Source organism: Struthio camelus, chromosome 3 (genome assembly GCF_040807025.1).
Source record: "Struthio camelus isolate bStrCam1 chromosome 3, bStrCam1.hap1, whole genome shotgun sequence".
NCBI lineage: Eukaryota > Metazoa > Chordata > Aves > Struthioniformes > Struthionidae > Struthio > Struthio camelus.
The window spans coordinates 86630465-86648712 of NC_090944.1; the positions used below are offsets into that span (position 1 = coordinate 86630465).

General features: G+C 35.3%; 1 protein-coding gene across 11 annotated transcripts in view; it reads left to right on the forward strand.

Moving 5' to 3' along the window:
- The window catches only part of PACRG (parkin coregulated), a 266415-nt gene that overhangs the window by 137463 nt on the left and 110704 nt on the right, over positions 1–18248 (forward strand). The gene's annotated exons all lie outside the window — the stretch shown is intronic.

Here is an 18248-nt window from a genome sequence, read left to right on the forward strand (position 1 = left end):
TGAGAGCTGCAGGCACTATGTCATGAAAAGAGCTATTTTTAAAGACTTAGAATTGTCACTGTGAGAGTGTATAGGAGATAAGGAAGTCAAGGAAACGGTAATGAAGGAAATGTGGACTGATGCAATTACTTTCAGTTTCAACGGTCTCATCTGTTATCTTCAGAAGGATTAGATGTTCAAGAATTTTCTCTTCTCTTTATGTGAATGAGTAAATGTGTTTATTATTGTGATATCAACCAGTTAGAGTTTAATTAAAAAACCTTAATTTAAACTTTATACCTTAAACTTATACGTTAAACTTTATAGCTGTAACTTAGACTGGGCTAAATGGTTTTAAGAAAGTAGTTTTGACACAGCTGGTCCTACTCATACAGTTTTGCCATGGGCAGAGGAAGATGGGATGTGAGTTTCTATTGCTCATGTCTCACAAAAAGCACAAGAGGACTCAAAATGAACTTTTTTAGACACCATGCCCATTTTCAGTAAAAGATGCTAGACTGAACTATGATGGAGCTAGTGCTTATGTAAAGTTGTCTCCTTTGTATCGAGGAATCCCCGCATCAGGATAATTTTTCAGTTTAGTAATACATGACAATCATCCATTATTTCAGAATTAGTGTAGTTAATGAGCCTTTAGAATAAGCTGAATACTAGGGGTGGATCCTCTGACCCGTCATCATCAAACAAAACTATCATGAGTATGGTGGTACAATCTTAGGTTATCTCTGAACGGTGAAGTAGGTTCTTGCCACAGTACATCCAGGGTTAATCAAGGACCTGATTTTACAGGGCCTCTTTTCCAGCATTCTTGTTTAGGTTTCTTTCTTGCAGAAGAAAGATGGAAATTGAGAGAGGAAATGGTAGTTGCCATAGTACTTTCTCCTTAACATGGAGTCTGGAAGCAGCTAAGAATTACCCTATACTAAGGAGCTGGAAGTTATTCTTGTTTGATATGCAATTTACACAGCACCTTGGTGACAACCTCATTGTGGTTACTGAGCACACTTTAGAGCTTGAGTTTGTCTCAAGATTAAAAATTGGAGAATTGGGTATTAATCTCATGTCACAGGCTGAATTTCCTCCCTCGTAATTTTATTTGAGGGCATACCTCACCAGCAGCCAAGTGTTTCTAAATAGTGATGAAAGAAACTGCAATGCTTACAATTTTAAAATTGATAAATGGTCAAAGTCTGATTATGCAGTGCATAAGAAAGCCATGGAAAGTATCCTTACAGAATACCACTGAGGCTAAGAAATTATATCAAAAATTAGAACATTTCATATCAAGAATTAGAACATCTAAGCCTATTGCAGTAGATTGGCAAACAAGACTTCACTGACACAGAAAACATACTCCAGGAAGAAAACATATGGAAAAATTTGCCATAACAAGCTTTTTTTTAACTCGTTACACAGCAAAATTAATTTCCTGCCTAGGTGCTGAGACGATACAAACAACGTTAAAGTATTATTTTGGGCAAATGCCCCAGCTTAGTCCAAAGAGACATTCATATAGAAAAATCTGTCACTGACATGCCCACTTATTTCACTACATCTTCAAGATAGCATATTTAAGTTACTGAAGTAATATTACCCTGTAAAAATTGATATAGCTATTACAGCTATTATAGCTAAAATTTCTTTAGCCACTGTGTAATAAAATAAACCAATATTGAAAATATTTGTGCAATGGTTTAAAAAAAAGTGTCATTGTTTATATTTAGCTCCATTGCATACTGCCATTTTGGTAGCTAGGCAGACAGTGGGATGATTTGGATGATTAAAGCCCAGTGTAGTAGTGTTACTGCTTTGAGACCCATTCCTTGATACCCTTTCAGCTATTTTACTCTTTTGCTCCAGGACAAGTTCGTAATTCTTAATAAGTTTACTGTGGTAACACTATACTGCATTTGAATTTCTCTAAAAAACACTCTATAATATCTTAACTTAACAGATCAGTACATCTGAAAACTCACAGTCAACTCAATTTGATATGATTAGTTTAGTATATATATAGTCTCCTATGTATTGACGTTGAACTATTTTGCTAAAGAATAATTTTTAACATATTTCACCCAAGTCTGATTATATGGCAACTTATTCACACTATTTTTTGATTAGAGAATATTGATAAAGCTAGTATTTTTGAAGCTTTTGCACTCGATGATATTAGCCGGGCTTCAATTTACAGAAACTCTGTTGACAGATTCTCTTGTGTTTTCATCTATTTTGAGGAGTTAGGCTTTCACATTAATTCCCTGTATCAAAGCATATCTGGGATATTCCAGTATTCAAAGAAAAATTCTGATTTCTCAACTATGTTTCATTGTCAACTTCCACCCTAATATCTTTCTCATCTGTACATTAGAATCTGTATGGTAGAAGCCAGCTTTTCTACTCATCTGTTTCTGTGATCCAGACAGGCTAAGAGGTATTTACTCTCATGATTAACTTTATTTTAAAGATTAATTAAAAAAAAAAAAAAGAGAGAGATCATCCCGTTACTTAGCGTATATTTCAAAAATTCATATTGTTGGGGTTTAATGACTTTATGGATATTTGTATTTGAGAAAAATTATGTAAATGGAGAATGACTAGAGCTTAGCTGTCAGTCTTTGCTTTTCAAAGTTACTTTCTTCTCCTTTTACAGTCTGCACAGGAATGATTGCATTAATAAGGTCACCCCAACCTCTACAACCCTATTAACAATAATGAAAACTAAAAAGAAAAGGGGACATGAGAACTGAGGACATGACTGGGAATTGGTCACAAAGCCAAATAGGCACGTATATCAGCCATGATTACTGATATGACAAGTTAGTCCAACATGGGACAGACACACAAAACAAGTGACTTTCTTATAAACACTGAAGAGTTGCAAATAGCATTTAGAAATCTTAGTTTCTGAATTGTACTCTGACTCAAGGTTATAGTCTTTCTGTCTGTACAGAGCTAGGCCCATTCAGTGGGCGTTGTTCAGACCAACAGAGTATGTAATTTTTAACAATGAAACCCAAATCAAGGGCAGTTACTTATTTTACCTACGTTAACTTCCTTTCTCCTCCTATTATGGAGTTGTATTTTTTATGACGTGGGAACCAAGTAGGCCTTTTTTAGCTTGTAATTTTATTTTTATATGCGACATTGTTTTTAGTCTGTTTAATTTTTATCTCTGACTTACTGATTACTTATTTATCTATGCTACTTAACTGTGAATGAAAACGGCTGTGGCCAACAAAGTGTTTGAAAAGAAAGAAATGAGCCATTTTGTTTTCATATGTGTAAGGGTGATTTTTAAAGTTTCCTATTCAAGAAACTTCTTGCCATTTTTTTACCTGATCAGTGGAAAAACGGAACAATATTTCTAGTGAATCTAGAGTACACAAAGTACTTTAAAAGTGTCTATGAAAAACCTTACTAGGTAAATGTATAGGGATAAATGTGCAACATATATCATTACTATAATTTATGGCTAGATACAATACGATTGTTGACCTCCTCAATGTGCTGGTTTCAAGGACAGTTTGAAAATCCAATGACCTGATTTCATTTCATCTAGTAAAAACTATATTATAAAAACCTGTTTGATTCAAATTCAGTTTGCAACATATTAGAAGACACCATTCATATTTCACTGATAAATTGAATAAAAAAGACAAAGAACTGGACAATGATTCTCTATAATATAGTCCAACTTGCTGTACTGTATGATACTGGATTTGTATAATGTAATTCTTGACGTTTGCAGAGATAATAAAGCAGGGTGCTAGCAACCTTTTTACAGATACTTATTTTACGTAAGAGTGGTTTACTTTCCACAGTCTTTGCTTTGCACTTTTTATTGCTTCCAAAGATCAAAGATCAACCAGAACTATAATTGCTACAGTATACTAATGTTATTGATCTGAGCCTCCTATTGTAGAAATTTTTCTTGTTCCATAGTTTCCAGCTGCAGATTCATCTAGCCTGACAAAAAAGTTCTTGTATCAGTATAGTTAAGGGTTCAAATTTAAAGCATTGCAGTCCAAGATTGGTAGCATACTAAATAACCTTAGTAAACGTGATCTTTCTTTCTTCTGGAGTACACTGCAAACCTCTTAAACAAACAGGCTTCATATGAGGGAAGTGTGTAGCAGTTGAACGTCTATACCATTTTTTATGGGGAGAAGTTTAATTCTGAGCCGAGAATGCAAGAACATCTTTTTAATCATTAAGATTTAACTGTTTTCTGAATAGCTTCTGCTTTTGGAAGGAGGTGATTAGGAACAATTTGTGGTTTGCTATACTAAGAGTATTCCAAGTATTAATGTTATCTTCAGTTTAAGATCTATTCATGTTTGTATGTTAGGATATTATATCGGCAACCACTGCTACAGCATCTGATTGACTAGTTAATGGAGTTCAGTGTGTTCAGACTTTAGTACAGACATCTAATGAAAAAAAATTCTACTAATTTATTTCGGTAACATAGAGATGCCTACAAAATAGCTCCACAAAATGTTTTAGACAAAAAATTCTAAGTAAGATATAAAAAGAATATTAGGATCTTTGGCAAGGGAATTTTGAATTGTTTCTGTGTTTCTAAAAGTATTACAGAGCACTCTTAAAGTAGAAATATATATTAATGAAATATAAATAAAGCTGGCATGTTTCATAGCGGCAATACTGATGTGTACATCAGTTACATAGAAATGAGAATGTAAAATGACATACCTTATACTATTTTGTACTTTCTAAATGTATACATGACTATATTTTACATTCCTAAATTTATTTCGACACTAATAACATGGGCTATTTTTAAATAAAAAATTAAAAACCTAAAAAACTATGTATTTTCAGCATTATGGGACATATACAAATGTTATATATTGCGAATATAAATTTTCAAGATAACTTTAGCATTGAAACAAAAAAGTATAATTAAAGAACATAAAATATATCATGTCAAAGAGAAAAAGATACATACCTTGACATTTTAAGTAGGGTTACCTGGTCACAGTTTTAACTAGAAAATAATCCTTTACCAACTCACTCAATAGCTAAGCAAGAATAAAACATTTTACTGGAAGAAATTTCACTTGAATTGAATTTTTGAATTCACTTGAATTATTTTTCTAGTCTAATGATTTAAAAACTTGAATAATACTGTACATGTTAATATTTTAAATCCATATTCCATCTAATTTCTAAATTCAAATGTCTCAAGTCAGTTTCTGGCCAACAGTTGGCTCCTTTGAAGGGCTGCATTTTTGTATACCTAAATATACAAAATGGATACCAAATTCAGAAAGTGCTGCTGAATTATCTGATTTGATTGAGTGTACTCAGTTTTCATAACATTAACACTCTGTCCGGTGTCTGAAGAAAACTTCTGTTTGGGCCGGCAGGTGTATTTGCACAGAAAATCCAAATGGCTACAGCCAGATAAGTTATCACCTATATTTTCCAAAAATCAATGTCCACAAAAGAATAGATAGGTAACTTCTGCATTTAAGTTTCTGTTGAATTTGTTGTCAACACACAGTCTACAAAAACGTTCACTAAAAATCATGTGGATGCCACAGACTGAAAGTCATCTGAAGCCTTCTTTCAACTTGCAAAATATCATCTTCATTGTCACCATCAGAATGAGTTGTGTTAAATGACAGTTCACAGGCACCAATGCCATATGCCACAAGTGACTATAATCTCCTTGTGAAGAGGGTCATTTTTAACTTTAGGAGAGTAATTTTGTCTAATCAACTCAACTTGCTTAATATTCTTGAGTGATATACATCTTCACAAAACTTTTTGTGCAGATATATGTTTATGAAAAAAATTCTGTAAGCAAACATTTTTGTTTGGCAAATATTTTTGTGTTCTTCACTCCACCTAAGTTTGCGTAAGCTATGTTGAGCTCCATCTCCACATTTTTCCCGGTAAATTAAGCAGGACCATGGTGTGGCTTTGATCCTTGACACAGTTGTGTTCAGTATGCAGTTAGTGTGATCCCTGGCATGGTTTTGTCCAGAGCTCTCCTAGATAATGTTCGTACAAGATTCTCTGTAAGGAAATACCAAGATTATTCTCAATATGCAATTTAAAGGCAGCTACGCTATTTTGGACTGTAAGAGAGTTTAGCTCTATGGAAGTGAGCTGTGCCATACTACTGGGCCTCCAGATCAGAGGATGACTCCTGGCCTTTTTTAGTTATAAGTATAGATACAGTTCATGTAGACACCTATTAGCCACACTGTAACTGTCAGTTCTGAACGTTGTGTGACAGTCTTGAGTTTTGTCTTATTTGCAATTGTGTTGATTTTCACGAGGAGATGTTTTTAACTTTTCTGTGAAAGACAGATGTTTGTTTCAAAATTTGACTTCGAAATTTACAATAATCTTCTGGTTCTCTTATTTTATAGTTTGCTCTTGAAATACAGAGGACAACACCATAATAATGTTTGGCATCAACCAGCAGATGGTGCAGTATTCCCTTCCATTTTTGAGTCTCTGTCAATTTCTGGAATTGGTTCATTTAGTATTTGATTCACCTGTCTGCAGTTTACCTCTGGGAGCTTTCAGCATTGAGAGTGCATTGTCTAATGTGTTTCGTTCCGCTAGACCATGACTGAAAAGTGTGAAGTGATTTTGGAGCCATCTTCCAGGACTCTCAGACAGCAACGGACAAAGGGTTTCTGGTGGCTGGCCTTTTCTTCTTAGACAGTCCCTCTGCTCCAGAATTGCTCTTGGTCCAAGCTCCTTCTTATACACACTAACAGTGAGAGAGCTTTATTTTTCCTCCCTTACTATTAATCCTGAAGTTAATAAAGTTTCACATATTGTGACCCTAGTTGCTCCAACTTGTTTTAGAAAGCTTTAATTGAAGAACTTTTATTTGTTGGTAAGCAGCTAGAGTTTCTGGCCTACATTTACAGCATTTATGGTGTGTCCCAATGCATTTCAGTATCTGGACCTGGAGAGGAGTATCAGCATCATAAAGAGGTAGTTGAACTAAATGTACCTATTGGGCCAATGGAAGAGATTCTCAAATGGATGTACCGCTAAATCATTGTTTCCTTTACAGCTGGGGGATGGCTTTCAGGAACTGTCAGTCGTGAAGACAGTGGGTTATCCAGTGGCTTTGTCAATATGTACCTGAGAGCCCTTCATCTTCTTTGCATTCTCTGAAAATCCCTTGGTTTTCTGTCACCCTTTGGTCTTAAAGATCATTAAGTTCACCAAGGTTCCCCCCTTTAGGAGATCCTGTTAATCATTAAAGAGCCAAACCTAGTTCTTGTGGCTCTGAGGCAGCTACAAGCTAGGTCAGACATTTTTACCCATTCCTTACTTCACGCTGCTGGAAAGTGACTTCTCTTGTGTTATCTGTGCCAAGAGAGTGAAGAATTCCAGAGGTTAACAGCCATATGCGTCTTAAAGTATTGCAGTAACTGGAGTAAGCTTATCCACCCTTACAGAAACAATTTTACACATTTTGCCATATATAGTATTGCTCTAACTAGTGCTAAAAATTATTATAATACCTTTTTGCATTATATGTTATTAAAATACTGAGCAATATGTGTTGCGTGCTAATGACAGCAGTTGATCTTCAACCCAGTTGAAAATTGGTTTGTTACTTAGTTATATTAATGAGCCCAATAGGTCTCAATAAGCTCTAGAGATTTACTGATTAGAGGTCAAGAGTAATTGGGCCAGCTTTAACCTGATCTGTTTTGTAAATAAGCTTAATCAGTATGGAAGTAAAGTTCATTGAAATGCCCTATGCTAAGGCTGCTGGGAAGTGGAAGAATGTCCACTAGTCTGGGTATTTTAGTTGTATTTGTTATTTGATTTTTAAAATTGAATAATTTAGATCTGACAAAAGATTGAGTGTAGATGTCAGAGGCTTGATTTTAAACTGGTATCTTTGTCTTTAGTTCCTTTCAGAAATTAGTTCAGCCAATGTCCTGACAGTAGAAGTGTGGCTTGCTTTGCCATATGCTATGTAATGTGGTTTCCTATGACAAATTATTGCTTCATCTGAATCCATACTGTAAATCACTTACATTTTACTAAATATTTTTGAAGTATTGCAGTAGATATGAGGTTCAGCGTGTCCGTTGAATTAATGGTGAAAGAGCTGTAGCCAAAAGCAGCAAACTTAAATTCGTACAAAATTTAAAATAAGTAATTAGGCAAAGTTGCCCACCAGTGAGTAGTACTCCTCTTGAGGAGTGCTCCTCATGATGATGCCCCAGATAATTCTGTCCAGGTAGCAGAAACTTTTATTCAGCTCCCATCAAGAATCCTTTGCAGCGGTGATATGGCATTAATAGAACTGGAACGGCTCACGGGAGGATGGCTTGATCTCACTGATGCTTTTGTGGCAAACTCCCCTCCTGCAAGACTCATTCCATTGACAGACCAGGCAGAGCCATGCTCATGGAGGAAGTTCTGGGCCTAAAGGCAGGGAGCTGTTCTCACTGTTCTCCCTTTCCCAGATAAACCTCATTTTTTACATGAACTTAATGAACTTTTCCCCTGCAGCTCTTGGAGAAGAATGCTGTAGAGTCCATAAAAATCTTTATCATCCTTCTTTGGCTGGCGCTGTTTGTATCTCTTTAAGTCTTCTTACAAAAAGGTTTTCCAGAAGTCATAGAAATGTTTACGGCTTACAGAAGATTCAAGATGGTAACAATTAGAAAAGACTATTACAAAAAAAAAAATAATAAAAAAAGTGTTCTTTGTTTTCGTGACTTTAAAAACCTTTACTCAAGAAAGTATGCATATTAGAATGCAATCCTTCTTAATACTGCCTGTGTTATTGACCTTTGCTTCAGGCTAGGCTTTTTAGAAATCAGAACAGACTGTTGACTGCAACTCTTTGAAACAAGGACCATCTTTCCTATATGTCTGCACAGTTACCAACATGGTGGGCCTTAATATTGATCAATGAGATTACCAGAAGCTGCAGCATTATAAGTTGTAAAGATAGTTTATAGTTTTTAGTTTTCTGTCTTGCATTCTGTCTTTCACAACAGTGGTAAATCACTTCACTTTGTCAACCAGTTTCAATTATTTGCAATATTCCATAATTTCTATCATTCTGAGTAATACTTTTAATTTAAAATTGTTGTGGTCTGTGATAATATACAAAGCAGAATCGTTTCTACTGCTAATCCCCAGGGCACTCCACCATTAGCCTTTTTGTTTCTTCTACTGTAACTAGCTTTTAATTCATGAAAGGACTTCATCTTGCCTCCTGTGGCTACTAAGTTAACTTAATAATCTTCTGGAAAGGACTCTATTGAAAGAAAGCTTTTTGAAATCCTAATTCAATATCTACAGAGCCAGATATCCTTTATCTATTATTTGGTTAACTCTTAAAACTGTCTATTGCTTTCAGCAAGCCAGATCTGCAGAGTACAGTCCACAGATTTCTATTCTGTCTTTAGCAATCCTGTTTTATAAAAGCAAGAGATATAAAACCTTTCATTTTAAGGCATTTAGTGTCATAAGACAGCTTCTCACTTCTTGCTAAACTTGTGAAACAACCAGCTGAGTTACTGGGCTCTTACATGTTTAGGATTCTGATTATACTTCTGAGAATTATAGATCTCTGTTAAAAAATCAACCTGAAAAGTGAGTTGTTCTCATTGAGAGAATTTTGCAAATGCAGTGTGAAATCAATAAGATTAATTAATAGGAAATGAATGAATAGATTGTGAATTTACTGAGGGGCTGTGTCTTCATTTCTGTTTTGTACCATTTTCCATGCTTAATAATAATGCTATCCTCAAATATATAGTTACATCTCCAGAGAGCCATAAAATGTGAGGGAAGAATTTTTCCTATGTCGGTGGTATAGGAAAGAAAAACTGAAAACATTTATGCATATTGGAACAGGCATGTGTTAGCCATAGTATTCATTTTTCTCTGACACCTCTCAAAACTACCCCATCATGAGTTTTTGAATTTGTGAGCAAGAGTATGATTTTTCTATTCCTATGGAAAGCTATGAGTAACCCTTTTACTTTTTCAGAAAAAATAATATTGGCAAAGGGTTAAATAAGAAATAGCTCAATCACATCTATATACAGAAGCTCATTTGTTGCACACAAAATGCAGCTATTCTGTCTTTGAATTCACTTTGAAATTGCACAACTGCTCCAAAGTAAAATATTAGTGTGAACTCACCTTAAATCATTTGGAGAAATGTCTCTTTTTCTTTTCCTGATGAGGAGAGTGATCAGAGTACCACCATTTTATTCTATTTATTATAACATTTCTACCTGTTTTCCTGCTTCGAGATAAATGTCAAGACTCAGAAGGTGATAGGAACAGTCTCAGGCAAAACTCTTAACCTAGAAAAATCACTATTATAATTTGCCTTTGAGCTATTTTACTTCCTCATTTTTATTATATTCAAAAGAAAGTATTGTGGATCAATATGCAAATGGCAACGTACAATGATGTATTTAAAAGCTTCCTAAATTTCTAAAGCCTTACAATCACCAATACATCACTATTTGTGTATCTGAAAATTAATTGGGTAGGTGGACAATATAGTTATGCATTGTATTGAAAAAGGTCTCCTAGTATTTTATGCTCTTGCTTAATTATTCAAACAATTTTAATCTTCAGATAGTTGTTTCTAATTTTGCCTATGGACACTTTTTTCTGTGAGTCTTTATCCCAGTGTTCCCTCTTATCTGTAGTTTTTCGTTATTTTTATGTTATTTGCATGTAAGTCAAAAAATTCAAGCTACTTTGCAAACAGCTTTGCATGAATAATTGGCGTAGGAAACCGAAATGAATGCCAAAAATAAGAAAACAATTGCTTGGCCACTAGCTTTCAGAATGGGATTGAATCAGTTAACATTGTCTTCTAATTTACCTTAATAATTCATTCTTGAAAAATAAAATACAGAGTTATATTTCATGTTATTAAAATAGCAGCAAAAATTCTTTGAGAGAAAGATTTTTTTTTTCTAAAAGGTAAATTTTACATGAATTCTACACTGTTCTCTCTGCTTCCCTTTTCAGAGAGGAGGCGTCCAGTTGTGCTAATTAAATGCCTGCAAAATTGAACGTTTCTTCTTCACAATGATAGTCCTTCCTGCATTGTATAGTGATGGAACAGAATCTGCCCTCTGCTCCTCCCTGCTGCCCAAATACAACTGTGAGGGATTTCACAGATGTCACAGCTGAAGGTGGAACTTAATCTTATGGGGGGCTGTGGTCCTCTGAGGAGCCATTTGTTCCCATTCACCTCTCAAAGTACATGTATATTATATATGAAACATTATGTGATTATTATAAATGCAAATTATATTTACACATAATATAAAGCTCATATTAGGCAATTGCAAATAAAACAAATTAGCAAAATATAGGTAAACAATAAAGCATCTCTTCAGCTCAAAGTCAATTATTCTTTGTATCCTAAAGTTTCACATTTATTGTGCTTGTGGAAATCTTGCAACATGTTCATAAGTTGTGTAAAGATGAAACAGGGAACAATTGGGTGTGCCTAACAAAGTGCCAGCAAATCTTTGAGCAGCAAGAAGACTATAAAAAGGAAAGAAGCGCTCTGAGGCGGTGGAGATATTTTTTCTGCTACTGATAGCAGCACGGCCCATTATTTGCTTTACACAAACAAATCTTGAGTACATTCCACATTTGTCTGAAAGATGTTTACAGAATGCTTTTCTCAGGGTGCATTTAGCTTCTGTTCATAATGCCTTCCATCAATTAATAGAAAGCAATCCTTTAAACGTAGTGTGTAGCTATTTGTTTTATTAGAAGAATAATACATTTTGCATGCCTTTTTAGAAGCCACTGGATTCAGATAATCTGATATAATCAAACCCCAAATAAGCAATAAATTAAAAAACATTTGATTTCCTTTTTCAGTTTTGGGTATCTTTTATATCAATTTGTCTCTGTTGTTTCCACTGAAGAAATAATGGGAATAAAATCTAGATGTCTTATATTAGGCAAATTGATGATAATAACAGTTGAGATCTCACCAGTGCCTTGTATAATAGCATTAATGCTTCCCTATCTGTACTAGAAATATCTGATACATCCTAGTTCGTATTTTCCCTTTTCATATCTGCATCGTATTGGTGTCTCATAATGATTAATTAGTCTACTCGAGTCTTTTTCCTGTCCTACTATATCATACTGATGAACTTCTATATTGTAGCAGAAATTAGTTCATCACTTTAACATTACATGTTGTACTGCTAGGCTTAAATCCAGGCTTCTTGGTCATCCTGTTTTCGCTGTATGATACTCCGGCCCTCCTCTACATTGGCAAGACCTGCCTGTCATCTGCGATCAGCAAAGTATGTATTTATAAAATCTAAATCCAGGCAGCATGACTACAAAGATTTATGAAGATGCAAGAATAGACCCCTCACCCCCTGTACAAATCTATTAGTTTCTTACATTAGCTCCTGTGTGGTACAGCTCACAGACTGTTAGAGATTCATAGACAGAACTGAAAATCTATTTCTTAAATAAACATTAATTCTTAGATTGAATTTATAGGAGATTTCAGGCTGGTAGAATCATGCTATAATCATCTAGAAGGGGAGCAGTTTACACAGATTTAGATCTTCCTTCTGCTTGCCCTATTTCTACCCAGTGATATCACCTTCTTCTTAACTATTAATTTTATTCACCTTCTCAGTAACACTAGTGAGATTATAGCATCTCCTTCTGGCTTGGTGACTGTGAAGGAAATGTTTTGACTATCATATGCAACACTATTTGGGCCTCAGCATTACTAGTAGCAATTGTTCTGCAAATGGTATCTATGAAATGCCTGCTGTAATGACATAAGTTTGAGTATTTTATTTTTCTCAGTAATATTACAGAGGTCTTTATCCAGCTGTAGCCATTGATGTTTACAGTGGATTATCAATAGACTGGTTTTACCATCTTTCAAATAATTTCTATTTTAGCCATACTTCTCAGGCATGTGTCTTAAGCCAGAGCCAGAAGAAAGTAGATGCTTTTTATTATGAGCATTGCCCATAATTGGAAAGGAATCCACATGGATTTGACAGCAGTCTCAGCTGAGAGAAAACAGCAGAAAGGTGAGGGAGAAAGGCAGCCATTAGTCTGTGAGGATAAGCTGTTATACTGCTTCATTTCAAATGTACATGTGTGGACAGGAATAACAGCTGGAAAATTGTTATGGGTTGTGTGCCCCTAAGCTAGGAAAGAGAAAAGGAAAAGCATTTAGAATACTTTTACTTTATTTTCTAGGTATGCATCGCAGTTGTGAGCCCTTTCATATCATACTCTTCTGCAGTGTTTTTAGACTTAAATATTATTGCGTTCAAACTTCATTTAACAGAGCAATAGGAATTCAAGATACAGAAAATACTATAGAAAACTGAATTATATTTTGTTATATAAAACAAAACAAAACAATGCTCTCCCTAGCATTTCCCAACTATTTTTATTTATGACGGCATTACTCTTGTAACTAATATGGAAGTAGTAGGGAAGAAATGAAATTCAAAATGGTTATCGTTGTAAAATTTCTGTGCTGCTTCTTTTTACATAAATGGCACTTGATGTGTCGGAGCTGAATTGTGAGAGCTGAGTGTCCAACACAGTCATACTCCAAAACCAGAGTTTTATTACTTGCTTCAATTAGTCATGGAAAGTAGCTAGTTTCTTTTTTCATTTTAACTTTTTGTAGGACGCAAGTATCTATGGAATTTGGTAAGGTTTCTAAAAACAGTGTGACTGAGTTACAGAGATTTCTGTTAGAGAGTCTATGTAATTTCTCCCTTGTCATTATCTGTTTCTTGTAGAGTTTGATAATCTTTTGTCTTCCACTTGTTTTTAGATAGACACTTTATCGTTTTATTATGGGATGCAAAGTATAGGCACAACTTCTGTCACTGTTTTATGTAGGACACAATAATTTAAACTAAAACTCTTTCAATAGAGAACCTTTATAGTAAAACTCTATGCAGTATATATTAAAAGGTGAACTATAGCAGACTGAAATACAGAATAATTTATTACTGGAAAAATTATAAAGAAAAAATATACTAAATACAACAGCAGAATTGAGTTTTGAACAGTAAGGACCGTATGATAAGTTACCATATTAAAAATTCCATTTAATTAAGTCTAGAAAGTGTTAATGAGCATTGGTTACTCCATTAATGACAATGAAAACCAGCATCCCATTGTGAATCAAGTGACAAAGCTACTACCAGCAAGAAACCAAAAACCATGAAATGTACAGGCTTGATCTTAACTACAGTTAGAGAATGTTTAGGGCAATCTTGGAAGAAAAACTAGAAAAAAAGTTCAAAATTGAGGATATTCAAGAGTGTTTGTGCTTTTCTCTTTCCATGAACCTAGAAAATAGAGATGAAATAGCTGGAAGTTGTCAACTGTAGGTGTTACAGAATGGAAAACAAATCATTACATCCAAGATATATAGTATTATGTAGCCAATTGAGTTTAACTGTGTGAAAAGGTATGGAAATTTAATTTGTTTATATGCTTTAAACACTAGGTTCTAAAACTGACGTTTACTTTATAGATTACCAGATTACTTTAAGTATGATGTTTAAGAAAGGTTAGTGATATCTTTATTGTCAAGCTTCTGTACCTTAAGTTCTCTCAGTTTACTTCCTTCATTTAATGGACAGATTAGCCAAAAAGTTTCTTTTTAATTTTTGCTGCATAGACAAACATGCTTTGTCTGGCTTCCCGTTATCTCAGCAGACTTGCCTCCCATCTTTTGCTGCTTCATATAGATTATTTCTAATTGTGATGCTGCCATTATTTTACTCATATTTTGCTGTGCATTGATTTTTTGTATACATTGATGATACAAGAAGTATAAATGGTATATTGTGTATTTTTCACCGAGAACTACTTGTAGTACATATAACTATTATTTAAGTCTTATGAAACATAGAAATTCTTATTGGATCTAATATAGTTCTTTTCATTGTGTGATCATTGTTTACAGTAATATAACTTTTATTAAGTTGGCCTAATTGCTGAAAATTCACAGATTAGGTTCTTGCAACAAAAAACCCACTAGTATAGAGGTTCATAATAATTACTGTGAGATTTCTTCTTTGAAATCCATTGCGGTGTTGCTGTCAGATGTGGGCAAGTTTTGCCAAAAATTTGAGCCTTAATCAGCATTTTTTTGTGGGTGGAAGTGAAAAAAAACCAAAAGAATTTTGTGGGTGTAAACCAAAAAAGTCGCATTTTTCTCTGAACAGCTGTATAATAGCCACTTTGGAAAGCTAAATAATAAACACAGAAGGAAAAGGTTTCATGCAGTATGTAGGAAGGTTTCATGCAGAATGTAAGGCAAAATATTTCTGGCGTCCATACTGTGGGAGTTATTATAGAGTACAAAATGCTAAGTAAAATTGGCTGTATGCTTGGACAGCTGACACTTCAAGAAATGAGACAGAAGTCAGAGTCCTTTTCAGAGCAGTGCCAATTGCCAACCACTGATGGGTTTGGAACTAATTAAGCAGTAAGGAGTACACATAAATGCTGGATCATCTACAGCTTGTAATACCTGTATTTTAGAGATTTTGTTTCAAAATTAGGCTTTCGTGTCGTGTAAAACTCAGATTTGTATTTTTAAACTCAGACATCATATTCTGCTTAAAGTTAGCATATCATTCCTGTGTATATGTAATGCATAAATGTAAAACAATGTTTGTCGATAGAGGTAATATCTTTTATTGATCCTTTTTTATCACTGGAAAAATCAGGCAAGCTTTTGAACACATAAACCTTATGTCTGAAACAGAAAAAGCAGATTTCGAGGATAAAAACCTGCAAGCAATTGCTCAATATTTGAACATCTTTAAGAAAAAAAATAATTAGTACGTACAGAGTAGAGGAGTTGTTAGTAGAGAGAGAAAGAAAAGAAACAAGGGATTCCAGTATGTGTTTTGAGGAAAACACTTGCAAATCCTGATTCAAGGATGTGTATCCAAAAAAAAAAAAAAAACTCCATAGAAAAAATCTGCAATTTTGAAAGATTTATCACAAAGCCATGTAGGGAATTCATTTTTTAAAAAACATTACTGATTATGTATCTCATTTTCACATCTAATTTTACCCTGGAAAAAAGCATCTATTGTTGAAATTTTCTGAAAGTAGAACATTGACAATAACAAAAACTGCAATCTAAATAATTCTAAGCTACAAAAATAAATTAAAAAGTAGTAAAGCAGAAATCCTTTAGGACAGAAATAGTCATCAGGGCACAGCAGTGGCAGCGGCTCCTGAGGCTGGTGTTGGATGGGGGCTGCTGGCAGGGCCCATCCGTCCCCCTGCATGGAGGGGGCAGGGCCCAGGGGCAGCTGAGGTAGCCCCAGCCCCGGATGGGGGGCATTGGGCACCACCGTGGGGGGGGGGGGGGGGGGCTAGAGCTGGGGCTGGGGGTCCCAGGTCTGGGCAAGGGGCGGGCAGTGGTGGGGCTGGAGCCGACACCGCTGCGGCATTGCAGGGTAGTGACTAACGACTAACGGCCCTGGGCTGGGCTGAGATGGGGCTGGGGCTGAGGGGAAGACCCTGTTGGGGGGTGGGGATGAGGAGGCCCGGGGGGGCCCTCAGCATCCAGACAATAACTTGCTACTTCTTTGTCCTGCTTTTTGGTCAGTGATTTTTTGATCAGCAGACCATTTTTACTTGATACATGTTTCTATCTGTAGCAAATAATTTTGCCTCCGCGTTAAGTCTTGTCACCAGAAGTTTGTAGCTGCTATATCGCTTCCTTCTGTTCTCAGTGACTATGAGGGCACACGTTTCTTTTGCCAGCTGACATACATTTTCAGTAGCATGTCCTCAAGAAATAGAAAAAATGTAATTTTATAGAATTTAAATAGGTTCTGATTCTTGTTTTGTAAAGATCTTTATAGGCAGTTGCTTGGGATTATTTTTGAACTTTCTCATGAACAGGAATTGGCCCTAGACGCCTCTAAGAAAGGTGTTTTTCTTTGTGTAAAGAAAAAGCAAACAAACAAAAAAGATGGAAACACCACCATATGTGGTATTTTGAGGCCTTCTAGGAAATGTGGATTTCATTTTTTTCCTCCTCTGTGTGGTTCAGTACAGGGTCTTGATTTCGTTCATGTATGTAGGTGAATGGGTATTACCCAATGGTTCTTTCTAACCTCTTGTTAGAGATAAACAATCAGTGTGTGACATTGTGTAAGTATGTAATTGGCTTTACATCTGCCAATAGTAAGAAAATGTAAAGGATTCAATTTCAAGTATCTCTTCCAATTAATATTCTTTTATACTACATGAATCAGTTCCAACAGGGAAGTTGGAGGTGGTCCAATCAGCTGAGCTGTGCGAGACCTGGATTTCAATTTGCTCAGAGTCAAGCAGGGAAGAATATTAGTCTTGGTGGCAAGCAAATAATGTGTCTTCTAATTGCTGACTGTCTCGTGGTCCTAACCACCAAGCATCCTAAAGCAAATTTCTTAGGTTAAGCAAACAAATAGCCAGTTCTTCATCTGGGACCAATAATACAAGCCCCAAATAAAGCTTTCAATAATTGAACTTGGGTTTTACACTTCTCCGATATCTCAGAAATAACCTGAGAAATTTGCTTTAGGATATTTGGAGCTTCAGCTTGGTCTATGTGAGAAAGCTTGTTAACTGTGAAGGAAGAATCCTCTACTCAATTCTGCAATATTTTTTCAATGAAAAAGTAGAGTAGCAACTAAGCAGTGATGTTTTAAAGACAGAGATGGATGCCTAAAGATATGGATAGGTGTCTAAGTGATTTTGAGGCTCACATTCTGTTCAGAGAAAGTGCTTTGCTGTAGAGAGACTTCTTAGCTATATTCAGAGCTCTGATAGGTGGAAAGCAACCAGCCTCTGATTCTCTGTGGCTATCCTGAGCGCATATAATATCAGACTACTGAGAGATAGAGTGCAAAATCCCTGAAAAGGCTATAATTTGGGATGGTATGTATCTGTATCAGCACACTTTCGTACTTTAGGATTGGGGGGTGGATCCTATTAGAAATTGGGTACCTAATTTCTCTATCTTTTTTCATATCAGAGATCCAATGAGAGTGGTGTATTGTCTTTAAAATTCTGCTCTGAAATCGACAGTAGATAGTAGGAGATCATTATTCTAGGAAGTTGGGAGTTCTCTACCAATACTGATATTTATGCAGTCCTGGATTTTTGTTGATTACAGGATTCTTCCTCTTACTGTCTTTCGA